Source organism: Pinus tabuliformis, chromosome Q (genome assembly GCF_031772625.1).
Source record: "Pinus tabuliformis cultivar Carrire ecotype Pingquan chromosome Q, CPIR1, whole genome shotgun sequence".
NCBI classification, from domain to species: Eukaryota; Viridiplantae; Streptophyta; class Pinopsida; order Pinales; family Pinaceae; genus Pinus; species Pinus tabuliformis.
Genome location: NC_142296.1, coordinates 805499635 through 805515506, shown reverse-complemented (window position 1 = coordinate 805515506; position 15872 = coordinate 805499635). Strand labels below are relative to the sequence as shown.

Below are 15872 nucleotides of genomic sequence, written 5' to 3'. Positions count from 1 at the left end.
AGGCATAAAAGTTTTACATGATATTTTGACGTCTCTTTGACTAGATGGGTGTTCAGGTTGGTTCTCGGTAAGAGAGCACCCAGAATTCCTTTTGAAGTGGGAGGGTGCTACCTGGTTGATCCTGCCAGTAGTCATATGCTTGTCTCAAATATTAAGCCATGCATGTCTAAGTATGAACTAATTTAGACTGTGAAACTGTGGATGGCTCATTAAATCAGTTATAGATTTTTTGATGGTACCATACTACTCGGATAATCATAGTAATTCTAGAGCTAATACGTGCACCAAGTCTCGACGCTTTGGAAGGGATGCATTTTTTAGATAAAAGGTCGGCACAGGCTTTCCCGCTTCTCCGATGAATCATGATAACTTGATGGATCGCACAGCCCTTGTGCTGGTGATGCTTCTTCAAATTTTTGCCCTATCAACTTTCGATGGTAGGATAGAGGCCTACCAAGGTGATGACGGGTGACGAAGAATTAGGGTTCGATTCTGGAGAGGGAGCCTGAGAAATGGCTACCACATCCAATGAAGGCAGCAGGCACGCAAATTACCCAATCGTAACATGGGGAGGTAGTGACAATAAATAACAATACTGGGCTCATAGAGTCTGGTAATTGGAATGAGTACAATCTAAATCACTTAACGATGATCCATTGGAGGGCAAGTCTGGTGCCAGCAGCCGCGGTAATTCCAACTCCAATAGCGTACATTTAAGTTGTTGCAGTTAAAAAGCTCGTAGTTGGATCTTGGGTCGTAAAGGTCGGTCCGCCTACTCAGTGTGCACCTGCCCTTCCGTCCATTTTGTCAGCGGCATGCTCCTGGCCTTAATTGGCTGGGTCGCGGTTCTGACGCTATTACTTTGAAGAAATTAGAGTGCTCAAAGCAAGCTTATGCTCTGAATACATTGGCATGGAATAATGTGATAGGAGTCCAGTCCTATTGTGTTGGCCTTCGGGACCGGAGTAATGATTAATAGGCACTGTCGGGGGCATTCGTATTTCATTGTCAGAGGTGAAATTCTTAGATTTATGAAAGAGGGACGACTGTGAAAGCATTTGCCAAGGATTTTTTCATTAATCAAGAATGAAAGTTGGGGGCTCAAAAACGATCAGATACCGTCCTAGTCTCAACCATAAACGATGCCCACCAGGGATCGACGGATGTTGCTCTAAGGATTCCGTCAGCACGAACGAGACCTCAGCCCGCTAACTAGCTACGCGGAGGTTCCCCTTCGTGGCCAGCTTCTTAGAGGGACTATGGCCATTTAGGCCATGGAAGTTTGAGGCAATAAAAGGTCTGTGATGCCCTTAGATGTTCTGGGCCGCACGCACGCTACACTGATGAAGCCAACGAGTTTTTATTCCTAGTTCAAGAGGATTAGGAAATCTTCTCAAATTGCATCGTGATGGGGATAAACCATTGCAATTATTGGTCTTCAACGAGGAATTCCTAGTAAGCGCGTGTCATCAACTCGTGTTGACTACATCCCTGCCCTTTGTACACACCACCCGTCACTCCTACCGATTGAATGATCCAGTGGAGTGTTCGAATTGTGTCGACGATGGTGGTTCGCCACCGTCAACGTCGTGAGAAGTTCATTGAACCTTATCATTTAGAGGAGGGAGAAGTCATAACAAGGTTACTGTAGGTGAAACTGTAGTAGGATCATTGATAGCAAGGGTTTTCATTTTTGGTTTGGGTTGGTTGGGTTTCGATTGCAATGTGGGACTTTGTGGTGTGTCTCTAGGGGAGCGGGTTTGGTGTTTGGCGGGAACATTGTTGGTTGCTTGTCTCGAGGTAACGCTTGTTTTTTCATGTGTGCTAGCGAGTAGTGCTTGTACTTGTCCCACCCATCCTTCATTTTTCTTTCCCCCAATGTGTTTCTGCAGGGGGTTTGGAAGCTTGTTTCTTTGGAGCCCTTCCGACGATCTGTTCGGTCGGGCATGGTTGCTGCAGAGTCGAGGTGCTTGGTAAATACGATGGATAAATTCAGACTCATTCGTAGCAGTGGTGCTTGGTCTCTTGTTCATTGGAAGGCATGGGCCAAGGGTACGGGCTTCCATAGTTGGTTTTCTTGAAAAGGCGACAACAGTTGATGTGTTGCTTGGGTGAGTTTTTTCGCTGGTGGTTGGGTCGAGGGAGTGGTTGCGCACGCACCTGGTAGCTCAAACTTTTCGTGAGGGGAGATTGTTGGGGTGCGGTCAGTATGGGATGGATGAGGAGTGGTTCAACCCGTTGGGTTGGCCACCCTAGTCCCTCCCGACTGTTCCTCGACATGCCCTCACAAAAGGGTTGGGTGTCCAGGTAATGAAAAACCCATCCCTCGGTCTGAGCTCCATCGAGATTGCAATTTTCCCCGATGACAGGCATGAGGGTGGCAATCTTATCTCGTGCCTTTGCCGTCGAGGGAATTCCTCATCCTCTCGTGAGCCACTCCCCTTCTAAGGGAAAAAGAAGTAGCAGGTTGTGTCTTTGTCACTCCCTTTGGATTGTGGGTTTTTTGTGGGACTTGTGTCATTTGAGTGTTTCGTGGTGTGCACTTTGCAAACGTCCCTCTCTCTAGTGGCCTTGCACCATCAATGTATTGGTGGCCCGCGGCTTTCTCCAGCGTTGAGTGTCGGCCTGCGAAAACTCCTCTTTGGAGTTTGATTCTTTGACCCCCGTTGACTTTCTCGTTGGAAAGGTTGTTGGTGTTTTGTACATGGAGGGGTGCAATAGCGGGGTGGGTTTGTGTTATTGGCAGCAGTCTATTTGTCGTTTGAAGCCTTGTGCCACTGGGTTGGGGGGCTATTTACCTCTCAGTGATGTGCTCCAGACACTGGTCTTAGCGTGGCCCTTGTCCTTTCTATTGGTCAATTTTAGGTTGTGATTTATTTGCATGGTTGTTTGCTATGTTATAAAGCTAGAAAGGGTGTTGTGTTGAATGTATGTGGGAGGGTGTGAAGAGGTGGGACGCTTTTTGATTGGGTGCCTTGTTTGGTTTCTTTTTGGTTAGCGGACATCTACTCGGCGTGCTGTTGAGCTTCTCTCTTTTCTTGGGATCTTTGTTTCTTTGGTGTTGTTTTCTTCCCTTCTTCCTTTTGCCCCCTAGCTTTAGGTGGGATTGTTTTGGATTGGTGTTCGGGAAGGATGAAAAGCAGTGTGAGTTCCCAGGTTGGCCATGCTAGTCCTTCTCGATCGTCGTCCCCTGCAGTTCTCCCCTTTTTCTGAAGGCGTGGGGTTTGGGAAGCTTGTTCTCTGTTTGAGCCTCCCCTTGTGAGCCAGTAGCCACGTTTGATATCTCTTGCTTTCATGTTGTTTTCTTCCCTTCTTGGCTTTGGCCCCTTAGCTTTACAGAGAAAAGGTGGGATTGTTGTGGATTGGTGTTCAGGAAGGATGAAAAACAGTGTGAGTTCTGAGGGTGGCCACCCTAGTCCTTCTCAATCGTTTTCCCCTACAGTTCCCCCCCTTTTTGCAAAGGCACGGGGGTGGGGAAGCTTATTCTCTGTTTGAGCCTCCCCCTGTGAGCCTGTAGACGCATTCGATATCTCTCTTTCTTTCATGTTGTTTTCTCCCTTTCAGCCCCTAGCTTTACGGAGAAAAGGTGCGACTATTGTGGATTGGTGTTCGGGAAGGACAAAAAGCAATGCGAGTTCCAAGGGTGGCCACCCTATTCCTTCTCGATCGCCGTCCCCTGCAGTTCCCCCCTTTTTGCGAAGGCACGGGGTTGGGGAAGCTTGTTCTCTGTTTGAAGCCTCCCCTTGTGAGCCGGTAGCCACAGTTGATATCCCTTTATTTCTTCTTGTTTTCTTCCCTTCTTCCTCATGGCCCCTAGCTTTATGGAGAAAAGGTGGGCTTGTTGTGGATTGGTGTTCCGGAAGGACGAAATGTAGTGCGAGCTCCCGGGGTGGCCACCCTAGTCCTTCTCGATTGTCATCCCCTTCAATTCGCCCCTTTTTGCGAAGGCATGGGGCTTGGGGGGCTTGTGCTTTGTTTGAGCCGATAGCCACATTTGATCTCTATTTCTTTCACCTTGTTTTCTACCCTTTTCTTCCTTTCGGTCCCTAGCTTTACGGAGAAAAGGGGGAATTGTTGTGAGCTGGTGTTGGGGAAGGACTGAAAGTAGTGCGAGCTCCCGAGGTGGCCACCCTAGTCCTTCTCGATCATTTTTCTACGCATTTCCCACCTTTTTTCGAGGGCGTGGGGCTGGGGGAGATTGTCCTCTATTCGAGCCTCCCCCTGTGAGGGGGTTAGACACCTTTGTTTCTATTTCTCTCATGTGTTTTTCCTCCTTTTGCCCCTTAGCCTTACATTTGTTGTGGGGGGTGCCCCTATTCAGTGTTGTGGCTGATTTTTTGGTAATACGTGGAAATGACTCTCGGCAATGGATATCTCGGCTCCTGTTACGATGAAGAATGTAGCGAAATGTGATACTTATTGTGAATTGCAGAATCTCGTGAATCATAGAGTTTTTGAACGCAATTTGCGCCTGAGGCCTCGGTCGAGGGCACATTTGTCTGGGCGTCGCATCCCATTCAAACACGCTTGTTGTAATATGCTAGGGATCAGTGGCGCTGGTCGTCCGTGCCCCATGCAGTGCAGTTGGCTGAAATACCTCAAGCGATGTTTCGTGGCGCACGTCGGCGAGCAGTGATCTTGTCCCCTTGTATGGGCAGTCAGCGTTAGCTGGCGCGGGCTTTGTGTGGCATCGATCGAAATTGCTTTGCTCTCTCTTGTCCTCCCATCGGGTAGGGTGGCTTTAGCTCAAACTTTGCGACCTCAGCTCACGCGAGAACATCCACTGTGTTTAAGCATATAATTAAGTGGAGGGAAAGAAAATTACAAGGATTCACCTAGTAGCAGCGAGCGAACCGGGAAGAGCCCAACATGAAAATCGGGCGGCAGTGTCGCCTGAATTCTAATCTGTAGAAGAATCCTTAGCAGTGGACCTAGGCTAAGTCCCTTGGAAGGGGGTGCCTAAGAGGGTGATAGCCCCGTCGGACCAGGACCCTGCCGCATCACGAGGCGTTGTCGACGAGTCGGGTTGTTTGGGAATGCAGCCCTAATTGGGTCATAAATTCTGTCCAAGGCTAAATATGGGTGAGAGACCGATAGCGAACAAGTACCGCGAGGGAAAGATGAAAAGTAATTTGAAAAGAGAGTTAAAGAGTGCTTGAAATTACCAGCAGGGAAGCAGATGGAGGCTGTCGATACGTCTCGGTCGGATGTGGAATGGCTCAGGCTGGTCTGCCACTCGACTTGAGGTGAAAACTAACACGGGCTGCTACATAGTCACAAGCGTGGGTGGATTACTGCCTGTCGGTTTGCCATTGCGGTGATCGAGGAATGAAGCGTGCACCCTTGTGGGAGGCCATGTGCACCTCTGCGCTCGTGGTGTTGGTTGGTGGCTTTCCATGCGACTCGTCTTGAAACACGGACCAAGGAGTCTAACATGTGTGCGATTCGACAGGTTTGAAAACCTGCGAGGCACAAGGAAGCTGACGGGCGAGATCCCCTCTCTAGGGGGCGTGCATCATCGAACGACCTTGAGCTTATGTGAAGGGTTCGAGTGCGAGCACACCTGTTGGGACCTGAAAGATGGTGAACTATGCCTGAACAGGACGAAGCCAGAGGAAACTCTGGTGGAGACTCGTAGCGATAGTGACGTGAAAATCTTTCATCTAACTTGGGTATAGGGGCGAAAGACTAATCAAACCATCTAGTAGTTGGTTTCCTCCAAAGTTTCCCTTAGGATAGCTATAGCTCACGTGTGAGTTTTATCAGGTAAAGCAAATGATTAGAGGCATCGGGGGCGTAACAATGAACCGCACCGCAATAGTAATTCAACTTAGTACGAGAGGAACCGTTGATTCACACAATTGGTCATCGCGCTTGGTTGAAAAGCCAGTGGCATGAAGCTACTGTGTGTCGGATTATGACTGAATGCCTCTAAGTTAGAATCTATGCTAGAAGCGGTGCATGTCACTCTTCGACTCTATCTCGACCTGTAGTAGGGGCATCGCTTTGTCACCCCCAGGGGCCCGTGTCATTTTCAAACCGCGACCATGAAGCATCTTGGTCGGGGAAGCTTTGAAGTTCAATTCCAAACAGTTGTTGAGAAGAATCCTTTGTAGATGACTTAAATACGCGACGGGGTATTGTAAGTGGCAAAGTGGCCTTGCTGCCACGATCCACTGAGATTCAGCCCTTGGTCACCTCAATTTAAAGCTTCGCTCTTGTCACAAACAAAATATGGGCAACCCTCTCGCACCTCTGCCTCTTCCTCTAGACAACAATCTTTTATTGCTTGGGGGTGGGAAATTTGGGGTTTCCACGTCGCGACGAAAAAGGTGCAGAAGCCTGGGAAAACTGCGGTTTCCATGCTGTGCCCCGGCGCCCAAAATTTGGGGGTTTCCATGTCGTGCCTCGGCACCCAAAATTTGGGGTTTCCATGCCGTGCCCTGGTGCCCAAAATTTGGGGTTTCCACCGGGTGCCTAAAATTTGGGGCTTCCATGTCGCGCCAAAAATTTGGGGTTTCCACCCGGCGCCTAAAATTTGGGGGTTCTGCCCAGCGCAAAAAAAAAATTGGGGTTTCCGCCCGGCACAAAATGTTTTTGGGTTTACGAGTCACGCCCTGGTACCCAAGCTTAGGGAAACTTGGGGTTTCCATGTTGCGCCCCGACTGAAACCGACGGCGCCCAAGCCTAGGGAAAATTGGGGTTTCTAGGTCGCGTCCCGACGCCCAAGCCTGGGGGAAACTTGGGGTTTCCATGTCGCGCCACGACCGAAACTGGTGGCACCCAAGCCTGCGAAAACTCGGGGTTTCCAAGTCACACCCCGGTGCCTAGGCCTGGGGAAACTTGGGGTTTCCATGTCGAGCCACAACCAAAGCCGGCAGTGCCCAAGCCTGCAGAGACTCAGGGTTTCCATGTTGTGCCCTAGCACCCAAGCCTGGGAAACTTGGGGTTTCCATGTCCTGCCCTTGATGGAACCATGGGTTTCTGCATTTTACGGCATGATGGAAACGTGGGGTTTTCAAAAATGCCCCAACGCGGGGAACTTAGGGTTTCCATGATGATGCAAACCAGCTCACAAGTCTTGGGAACTTGGGGTGTTTTGAAACCACTGCCCAAGTCTGGGGAACTCATTGTTTCCATGTCATGGCACACCGTGAATTGCCCGAGAGTCTATGGAACTTCAGATTTCTATGGCATGGGGCCATGAAGAGCTGCCAAATTCTGGGGAACTCGGGGTGTCCGTTTTGCAGCGCGATGAAAACTGCTACCCAAGTCAGCGGACACACATGGGGTTTCCATTTTGTGTCACAACAAAAATTGCTACCCAAGTCTGGGAAACACGGTGTAAGGATCTGTGGTTCGGCTTCTCCCCGTAGGTGTGAAGTGTGAACTCTACGACCGAAATGTGCAAAGGGACATAAGTATAATGCGCATTAGAGGTGGAGCAATGGTTGGTTTATAGTGTGGGGGCATTTGGCATAACCCACATGCTGACTTACATGTTGGGGCGACTTGAACGAAGGATTGTTTGCCAACCAACAATAGGATGGAAAGTTTGCGACGTGTAAGGGTGTTTTGGCATGTGGTGGTTGAGTCGGCCTAGACAGCGACTTGCCTAACCACTCGTATAAATATGGCAAGGCGTTAGAGCATTTGGAATTCATTCAAAGATGGACATTCGAACATGAGTATTTGTTGATCAAGAGAAAGATGTGAAGTAGTGGAGCAGGTTTCAAAAGAGGCACAGGCATGTATGCACCCACTCTTGGGCAAGCACACACGATACGCACAGGTTTCAGTTATCAGGTGAGGGCACGGGTAAGGAAGGAACCCGTCGTTCGGTGTGACACGGGTGTCTTGGGTGACTTGGGAAGGTCACCCGCCTGTCGTGGAAGAAGAAACGTGGAGGTGTCTCAGGTGACTCGGGTAAGTCGCCCGCCCATCGCGCAGTGGTAAACGAGGTTCGGTTAGGAGTACGGTTGGCAGCTTATGTGAGGGCGCACCCACCCAACTCAGGAAAGGAACTTGGTTGGCACATGGAGGTGTTGCCTATTTGTAAAATTGGCTAAGTATGAAACTTGGTGTTTCCCAAGTATACTTGTAAAGCCTCGTAAACATTGTAGAGTTGAGTAATATATTGTATTCGGGCAGACTCATTGTTCAGGGAGTTTCCCCTCCCTTTATACTATGCAATTGTGTTCTTCATGTATAATTGCTGATGATAATGAATACGTATGGGTGTTCATTGGTATAAAGGAAACATAATAATACTTGGTTATGAAAAACAAATAAGTAGACTAATGGTTAGGCATAGTCCATGAACATAAGTATTGGTGAAAAGAAAGTGTTCGGTGGCGTCGCACCTTGCCAAGTATGGCTGAAAGACTATTGTAGGCCTGGGGGCATGACACGCGAGGTTCCCATGTCTCTCATGCCATGTTAGGCATGGTGCACGCCCCTTGACACCTGCACGATGGGCGAGTCACCTACGGAAGGTGCGCAGGCGACCCTTGTTGCGTGCCTGGATGAAAGAGGTGACCATGTGCGGACACGTTAGGACGCGGGCAGGTGTGCGACGTGTGGCGACAGGTGTAATCGGCGAGGTGTTCGAGTCGACCCATGGGTGCGACGGTGCACATGAAGGGATGCGACGGTTCGTTGGAATGGGGCATGTGGAGGTTATGTGCCAGGTCAGCGGGCATGCATGTTGATGGAGTTGACCCTTGTTATCCTCGAGAGACACGGCCCTTGGGCAAAAGGATGCGTATAAGTAAGGAGGATGGTGTTCGATGAAGGGACATTGAACTCAGACTTCCACATCGCAAAACAAGTGTGAAGGAAGGAGTTGGGCGAAAACGAAAGGAAGAGAAGGACGAGGGTAAGAGGGCCGCACTGGCGGGGGGATTATAGAGGGTAGGTTGGGCTTGGTAGTGTGGACAGGCAGAGCAGGGAAGGTTACCATCCGGGCAAGCAGGCCACACTACATGCGGGCCATGTGCCCTCACTATGGACCACACTAATGGGCAGAGTTTGGACGCCGTGGAAGGGAAATTCGGGTGGACAAGTTCACAGTTCAGATGTGGAGTTGTGTTGTGCAGGCTGCGGGCAGTGGAGCATGACCACACAACATGACAAGTTGAAAGAATAGTTGAAGAAGATAAATTTATGGTAAGTTATTTTCGCTGCATTGTTAAGAAACACTTATTGGAAAATTGACTGAGTGTTGAAGTAGGCGCAAACCGTGTACTCAAGTATTGGTAAAAGGAAAAAGTACGGCGGTGCTGCACCCGCTTATGCATGGTTGAAATACTACCACTAGGATAGGAGCATTACATGGGGTCTCCCAGTCCTTCCTCGACAAAAGTCTCCAAATTGCAGGGAACCCGAGGATTCCATGTCCTGCCTTGTCGAAACCATCCCAAGTTCAGGAAATTTGGGGTTTCCATGTCTCGTCATGATGGAAATCACCCCAGGTGCAGTAAACTTGGTGTACATTGAGCCTACAACCTCACATTAAGAAAAAGGCTCGGTTGGTCAAGAGAATCAAGGTTTCTTCATTGGTAAAGGATCTCACTAAGGATCAAAGGTTGGAGTCTCTTCTAGAGCTTGTCCACCACGGACTATCAAAAGTTGAAAGAAGGACAGAGTGCCGGGGAATGAAGCACCGAAGAAACAAAGTGCAAAGAGGAGGAAGGAATTGACTTGTGCTTGGGGGATATTATTGTCAATGGTCTAGGGCTTCTCAATGACCAATAATAAGCTTCAATGAGAGAATTTTACGAAAGGGTTTTCCTCTCTGAGAGAGAGGTTTTTCCCTGGGAGAGAGCCAACATCTTGTGTTCTTGTTCTTATGTTTTTGGCACCAGTTTGATGAAATTAAACACACATGCATTAATAAGAAGAGAATAAGATTAAGATAACATAATAGATTGCAAAGAGCTTCACAAATTGTTATCAAGTCTAGAAGAATCGTGCTATACCCCATTGCCCCAGATTCTTCAACGCGGTATCGGAGCTAAGGTGACACATCAAGGAAAGGGGATCTCAAGAACATCTGCAAGGTTGAAGCGTCAAGCCGAGAAGTCTCAATCACATCAAGGACAAGAAGGTCTACCATCTATCATTCATCATGGAAGACTACAAAGCAAGAAGAAATGACTTGTATAAAGGCACCTACAAGAAGAACAAATCAAAGAGGGACCTACATCAAGCTACACCATCTTGAAAAATGAAAGGCACTACTAGTCAAGTCATCAAGCAAGTCCATTTGAAGAAAGCAACTTGAACAACATCAAGATCTAAGGAAGGCAAGGCATCAAGTCTTCAAGAAGAAATTAAGTTCACTACATCTCAAACTCTATCAAGTAAGTATATGTCCCCTTATAAGTATACCTCAGTGTCTTTTTGCAAGGAAAGTAACAAATTGGTTGGGACCACTACATGTCCAAAGTCCAACGGCTTGGATGCCAAGAGTAGGGACGCTACAAGAAGGATTGTCCTAAACTTAAGAAGGAAAACAACAATAAGAGAAAAGGGGAAGAAGCTCATGTAACGCAAGAAGTGAAAGAAGACGAAAAAAAGCAAAAGAAGGAAGATCCTCCTATGACTAATTCAACCTCTTTGCTTAAAGTCTTCTTTCAAAGGGGGTAGAGGTCTCATTGGGGGTCCCATTTATGGGATTCAAGAGAGGATGATATACAGGCGAGAGCAGATGAAGCAAGAAAGGCTACACCAATCGAGGAGAACTATCAAATAAAGCTGCAACGATAAAAGCATAATTAAGATGAGGTATGTATGCATCAAAGTTTGATTCATGTCATTATATATATTGATTGGGTCATGGGAAAAGTTCTAGAATCACAATCAAGAATAGAAGGATCTCTTTCATCAACGACATACTCGGAGGCATGTGCTACAGTGGAGTAAAAGTCAACATGAAGAAGTGCTCTCATAAGGAGAATAAGGTGGTTGAACAATCAATCCAAGAAGAAGAAAATGAAGAAAGAGATCAAGCATGTGAAGAACATCGCGGTCATAAAGAATAACTATTTGACAAGATTCCTCAACATCTCTCAAAAGTAGGCATGGCAACTTTGAAAAAGGAAGAAAAAGGTAAAGGACCCTTGACACCTACGAAGGCCTTGGAGATAGTAAGGTGCAGATAACCGATTCAACTCTACAAATATGTCATGATGAAGAGACCATCCAACGAAAGCACCATTTGGTGCTGAAGCAATATCACAATGAAGTCATGAAGGGCCACTAAATCAAAGTATCGGAACAAGTGAGTACAAGTAAGCATCCATGTGATAAGTGTTATGAAGGATAGACAAGGTGAAAAAGGAGTATCTAGATGACAAAAAGGACCTGATATATATCAAGAAGGCCGCTTTCCACGAAGGGAGCAATGACGTGACAAACCAGGAGGGAAGGTGATCGATGGCCGGTACCCTGCCAAGAAGAAGTTCAAATAAAAACTTCATGACATCGAAGGAAAGAAGGAGATCAAGTGGCTGAAGGACCCACAAAGAAGACGTTGTTGATGAATGGACAAGTCCCTAGCTAAGAGGGAGTTCTAACAAGTTCCCAACTAGAAAGGGGCTTGGGCAAGTTCCTTGCCAGAGGAAACTTGGGCATGTCTTCCCAAATCAAGGGGAAGAGGTAGACACAACATTCTTGTCTTCACATGGCAAGAAAGAACGGGAGGATTGGGTAATAATTTGGCATCTGATGCTCTTTGAGGATGTGTAGGGCATCCAAGATAATAGTAGGCAAGAGGAGCGATATTCTTTGAGGGCTGGGAACCCAAGACAAGAATTGTCCTAGAAGGTCATACTCAGGGAACACTTGGGTGGGTATGTACCTTTAGAGACAATGACTAAGGTGTTTATAAGCCATTGGCCTTGCCAACATTGTGCTCTGATCTTATGAGAGATAAAGCTGTTAGTCAAGGCCTTGCTATGAACAATGTTGGCTAATATGATGCTATAACAGATGGGTTTCCAATCCGGTTTCTCTTATGTGAATTATTCAAGATTGAAAAATAGCCAAACACCTTGTAATGATTTATGAATACCTCCCTAGTTAAGAGGGGGTGTTAAAGAAAGTCTAACTGGGTTCGGTCTTCATAAATGTACTTTTGATATTTGTATTATTCAAGAAAATAAATAAATAAATAAATATATATATATATATATATATATATATATATATATATATATATATATATATATATATATATTATATTTATCGTTGAGTTTCTTGCTCATGGAAATAGGCCTAGCACATGTTAAAGTGTTATAAAGAGTCTGAAGAAAATGTTTGAAGACCTTAAGGGCATGTTACACCAGGTATATTTATGTATTAGAGTCAAAGATATTCCTACCCTCGTGCCTTCGTTGGGGTCGTGCACCCTTTCAAACCCTAAATTTCCTTCGGGTGGGCCGGGTCATCCCGTGCCGTGCCATGTGTGGGGGTGCGCGGGTACACGTGGGCATGCCGAAAATGCTAAGTCGTGACTACCCGTGTGCCTTCTTTGTTTGAGTCGTGCACCCATGGAAACCCCAAATATCATTCGGGTGATTCGGGTCGGCTCGCCCAGGGCGGGTCGGGTCGTGCCATGTCGTGTGTGGGTGCCCTGCTACACGTGGCCGTGCCAAAAATTCTAAGTCATCACTGACCATGTGTCTTCTTCACATTCTTGTAGCCCATTTGCCCGACGCTCCCTCGGGCCTTCGTTCGGGTCGTACACCCATGGAAACCCCAAATTTCGTTTGGGTCATGAACACATGGAAACCCCAAATTCAGTTCGGGCGGGTCAGGTCGTGTCGTGTGTGGGTGCCCGTGCAAACACATTCGGGCGAGTCGAGTTGGGTCGGGTCGTGCCGTGCCATGCGTGGGTGCTCGGGAACATGTGGTTGTGCAAAAAATGTTAAGGCGTGACCACTCGTGTGCCTCTTGCACATTCGCGTGACTCGTTTGCCTAACACTCCGTCGTGCCTTCGATCAGGTCGTGCACCCATGGAAACCCCAAATTTCATTTAGGCAGTTGGGGTGATGCCGTGTGTGGGTGCTCGGGCACATGTGGCAGTGCCAAAAATGCTAATTCATGACCCCCCGTGTGCTTTCTACATGTTCATGTGGCCCGTTTTCCCAACGCTGCCTTGTGCCTTCGTTCGGGTCGTGCACCCATGTAAATCCCAAATTTCGTTGGGGCTGTGCATACAAGGAAACCCAAAAAAAAATTCGGCTCGGGTCGTGTCGTGTCATGTGTGGGTGCCCGTGCAAACACGTTCGGGCAGGTCGGGTAGGCTCGCAAAAGGCCGGTCGGGCCATGTGTGGGTGCCTGAGCACACGTGGTTGTGCCAAAAATGCTAAGTCATGACCGCCCATGTGTCTTCTTCACATCCGTGTGGCCCATTTGCCTGATGCTCCCTCGTGCATTCGTTTGGGTCGTGCGCCCATGGGAACCCCAAAATTTTGTCTGGGTCGTGCGCCCATGGAAACCCCAAATTTCGTTCGAGCGGGTCGGGATGTGTCGTGTGTGGGTGCCCATGCAAACAGGTTAGGTCGGGTTGGGTCATGTCGTGTCATGTCGTGTGACGACACCCAGGGCACATGTGGCCGTATAAAAAATGCTAAGTTGTGACCGGGGGTGGGCTTTATGCACGATCGTGCTGCCCCTTTTCCCGAATCTCCCTTGTGACTTCATTTTGGTCGTGTGTCGAAGCCCATGTAAACTCGTTTGAGCGGGTCATTTTCCATGTAAACACTCGAGCGGGCGGGTCTTTTGCCATGTAAACTCATTCGGGCGCGTCAGGCGAGGGGCGCCAGTGTAAACTCGTTCAGGCGGGTCCGGTGAGGTTGTCCGTGCAAACTTGTTCGTGCGGGTCGGGCAGGGGCGTCCTTGCAAATCCCTCCGGGCAGGTCAGGCGAGGTCGTTCGGGCGGGTCGGGCGAGGGTGTTCATGTCAACTTGTTCGGGCGGGTCGGGCGAGAGCATCTATGCAAACTCATTCGGGTGGGTCGGGCGAGGGCACCCCCAAGCGAACGAGCCCGTATCAAAAGTGCTAAGTTGTGACACGAGGTTGTCTTTGTGCATGTTCGTGCAACTCGTTTTCCTGGCTCTCCCTTGTTGGTTCGTTTCAGTCGTGCGGGCGCCAATGTAAAATCGTTCGAGCGGGTCATTTGAGGGTGTCCGTGTCAACTCGTTCGGGTGGGTCATTCGGGCGAGGGCACGCTTGGGCGAACCAGCCCGTAACAAAAATGCTAAGTTATGAACCGAGGTTGGCTTTGTGCACATTTGTGCAGCTCATTTTCCCGGCTCTCCCTTGTTGGTTCGTTTGGGTCGTGTAGGTGCCCATGTAAAATCGTTCGGGTGGGTCGTTTGAGGGTGTTCATGTCACCTCGTTCAGGCGGGTCGTTCGAGTGAGGGCACGTGGGTCGTTCGGGCGAGGGCGCGCCCGGGCGAATGAGCCCGTATCAAAAATGCTAAGTTGTGACCCAAGGTTGGCTTTGTGCTCGTTCGTGCAGCTCATTTTTTCGGCTCTCCCTGGTCGCTTCAATTGGGTCATGCGGGAACACATGTAAAACCATTTAGGCGGGTCGTTTGAGGGCGTCCGTGTCAACTCATTCGCGCGGGTCATTCATGTGGGGGCGCGCCCGAGCCAACGAGCCCGTATCAAAAATCCTAAGTTGTGACCCGAGGTTGGCTTTATGCACGTTCGTGCAGCTCGTTTACTTGGATCTCCCTTGTCGTTTGTTTGGGTCGTGCGAGCGCCCTTGTAAAATCGTTTGCACGGGTCATTTGAGGGCATCCATGTTAAGTCGTTTGGGCGGGTAGTTCGGGCAAGGGCGCGCCCGGGCGAACGAGCCTGTATCAAAAATGCTAAGTTGTGACCTGAGGTTAGCTTTCTGCATGTTCGTGCAACTCATTTGCCCCACTCTCCCTTGTCCGTTCGTTTGGGTCTTGCGGGCGTCCTTGCAAAATCGTTCGAGTGGGTCGTTTGAGGGCATCTGTGTCAACTCGTTTGGGCGAGTCATTCGGGTGAGGACACTCCCGGGCGAACGAGTGCATATGAAAAATGCTAAGTTGTGACCCAAGTTTGGCTATGTGCATGTTCGTGCTGCTCGTTTTCCCGGCTCTCCCTTGTCGCTTCGTTTGGGTCATGTGGGCGCCCATGTAAAATCGTTCGGGCGGGTCATTTGAGGGCGTCCGTGTCAACTCATTTGGGTGGCTCGTTTGGGCGAGGGTGTGCCCAGGCAAACGAGCCTATATCAAAAATGCTAATTTGTGACCCGAGGTTGGCTTTGTGCACGTTCGTGCAGCTCGTTTCCTCGGCTCTCCCTTGTCGGTTCGTTTGGGTCGTGCGGGCGCCCATGTAAAATCGTTTGGGTAGGTCGTTTGAGGGCATCTGTGTCAACTCGTTCAGGCGAGGGCATGCCCGGGTGAACGATCCCATATCAAAAATGCTAATTTATGACCCGAGGTTGGCTTTGTGCACGTTCATGTAGCTCGTTTTCCTGGCTCTCCCTTGTCGGTTTATTTGGGTCATGCGAGCACCCTTGTAAAATCATTTGGGCGGGTTGTTTGAGAGCATCCATGTCAACTCGTTCGGGTGGGTCATTCAGGCAAAGGCACGACTGGGCGAACGAGCTCGTATCAAAAATGCTAAGTTGTGACCCGATTTTGGCTTTGTGCACGTTCGTGCAGCTCGTTTTCCCGGCTCTCCCTTGTCGGTTCATTTGGGTCGTGCGGGCACCCATGTAAAATCATTCGGGTAGGTCGTTTGAGGGCGTCTGTGTCAACTCATTCGGGCAGGTCGTTCAAGCGAGGGTGCGCCCGTGCGAACGAGCCCATATCAAAATGCTAAG

At 48.9% G+C, this 15872-nt stretch overlaps 1 non-coding gene and 2 pseudogenes across 1 annotated transcript; all 3 read left to right on the top strand.

The window, feature by feature from the left end:
* Nucleotides 1-108: 108 nt before the first annotated feature.
* LOC149221963 (18S ribosomal RNA) lies at nt 109-1674 on the top strand (annotated as a pseudogene).
* A 2681-nt stretch (nt 1675-4355) lies between these two features.
* On the top strand, nt 4356-4509 carry LOC149221962 (5.8S ribosomal RNA). Its single transcript, XR_016249741.1, has one exon. It is a non-coding gene; the product is annotated as a 5.8S ribosomal RNA (ribosomal RNA).
* Nucleotides 4510-4756: 247 nt separating this feature from the next.
* On the top strand, nt 4757-6208 carry LOC149221961 (25S ribosomal RNA; annotated as a pseudogene).
* Nucleotides 6209-15872: the final 9664 nt, after the last annotated feature.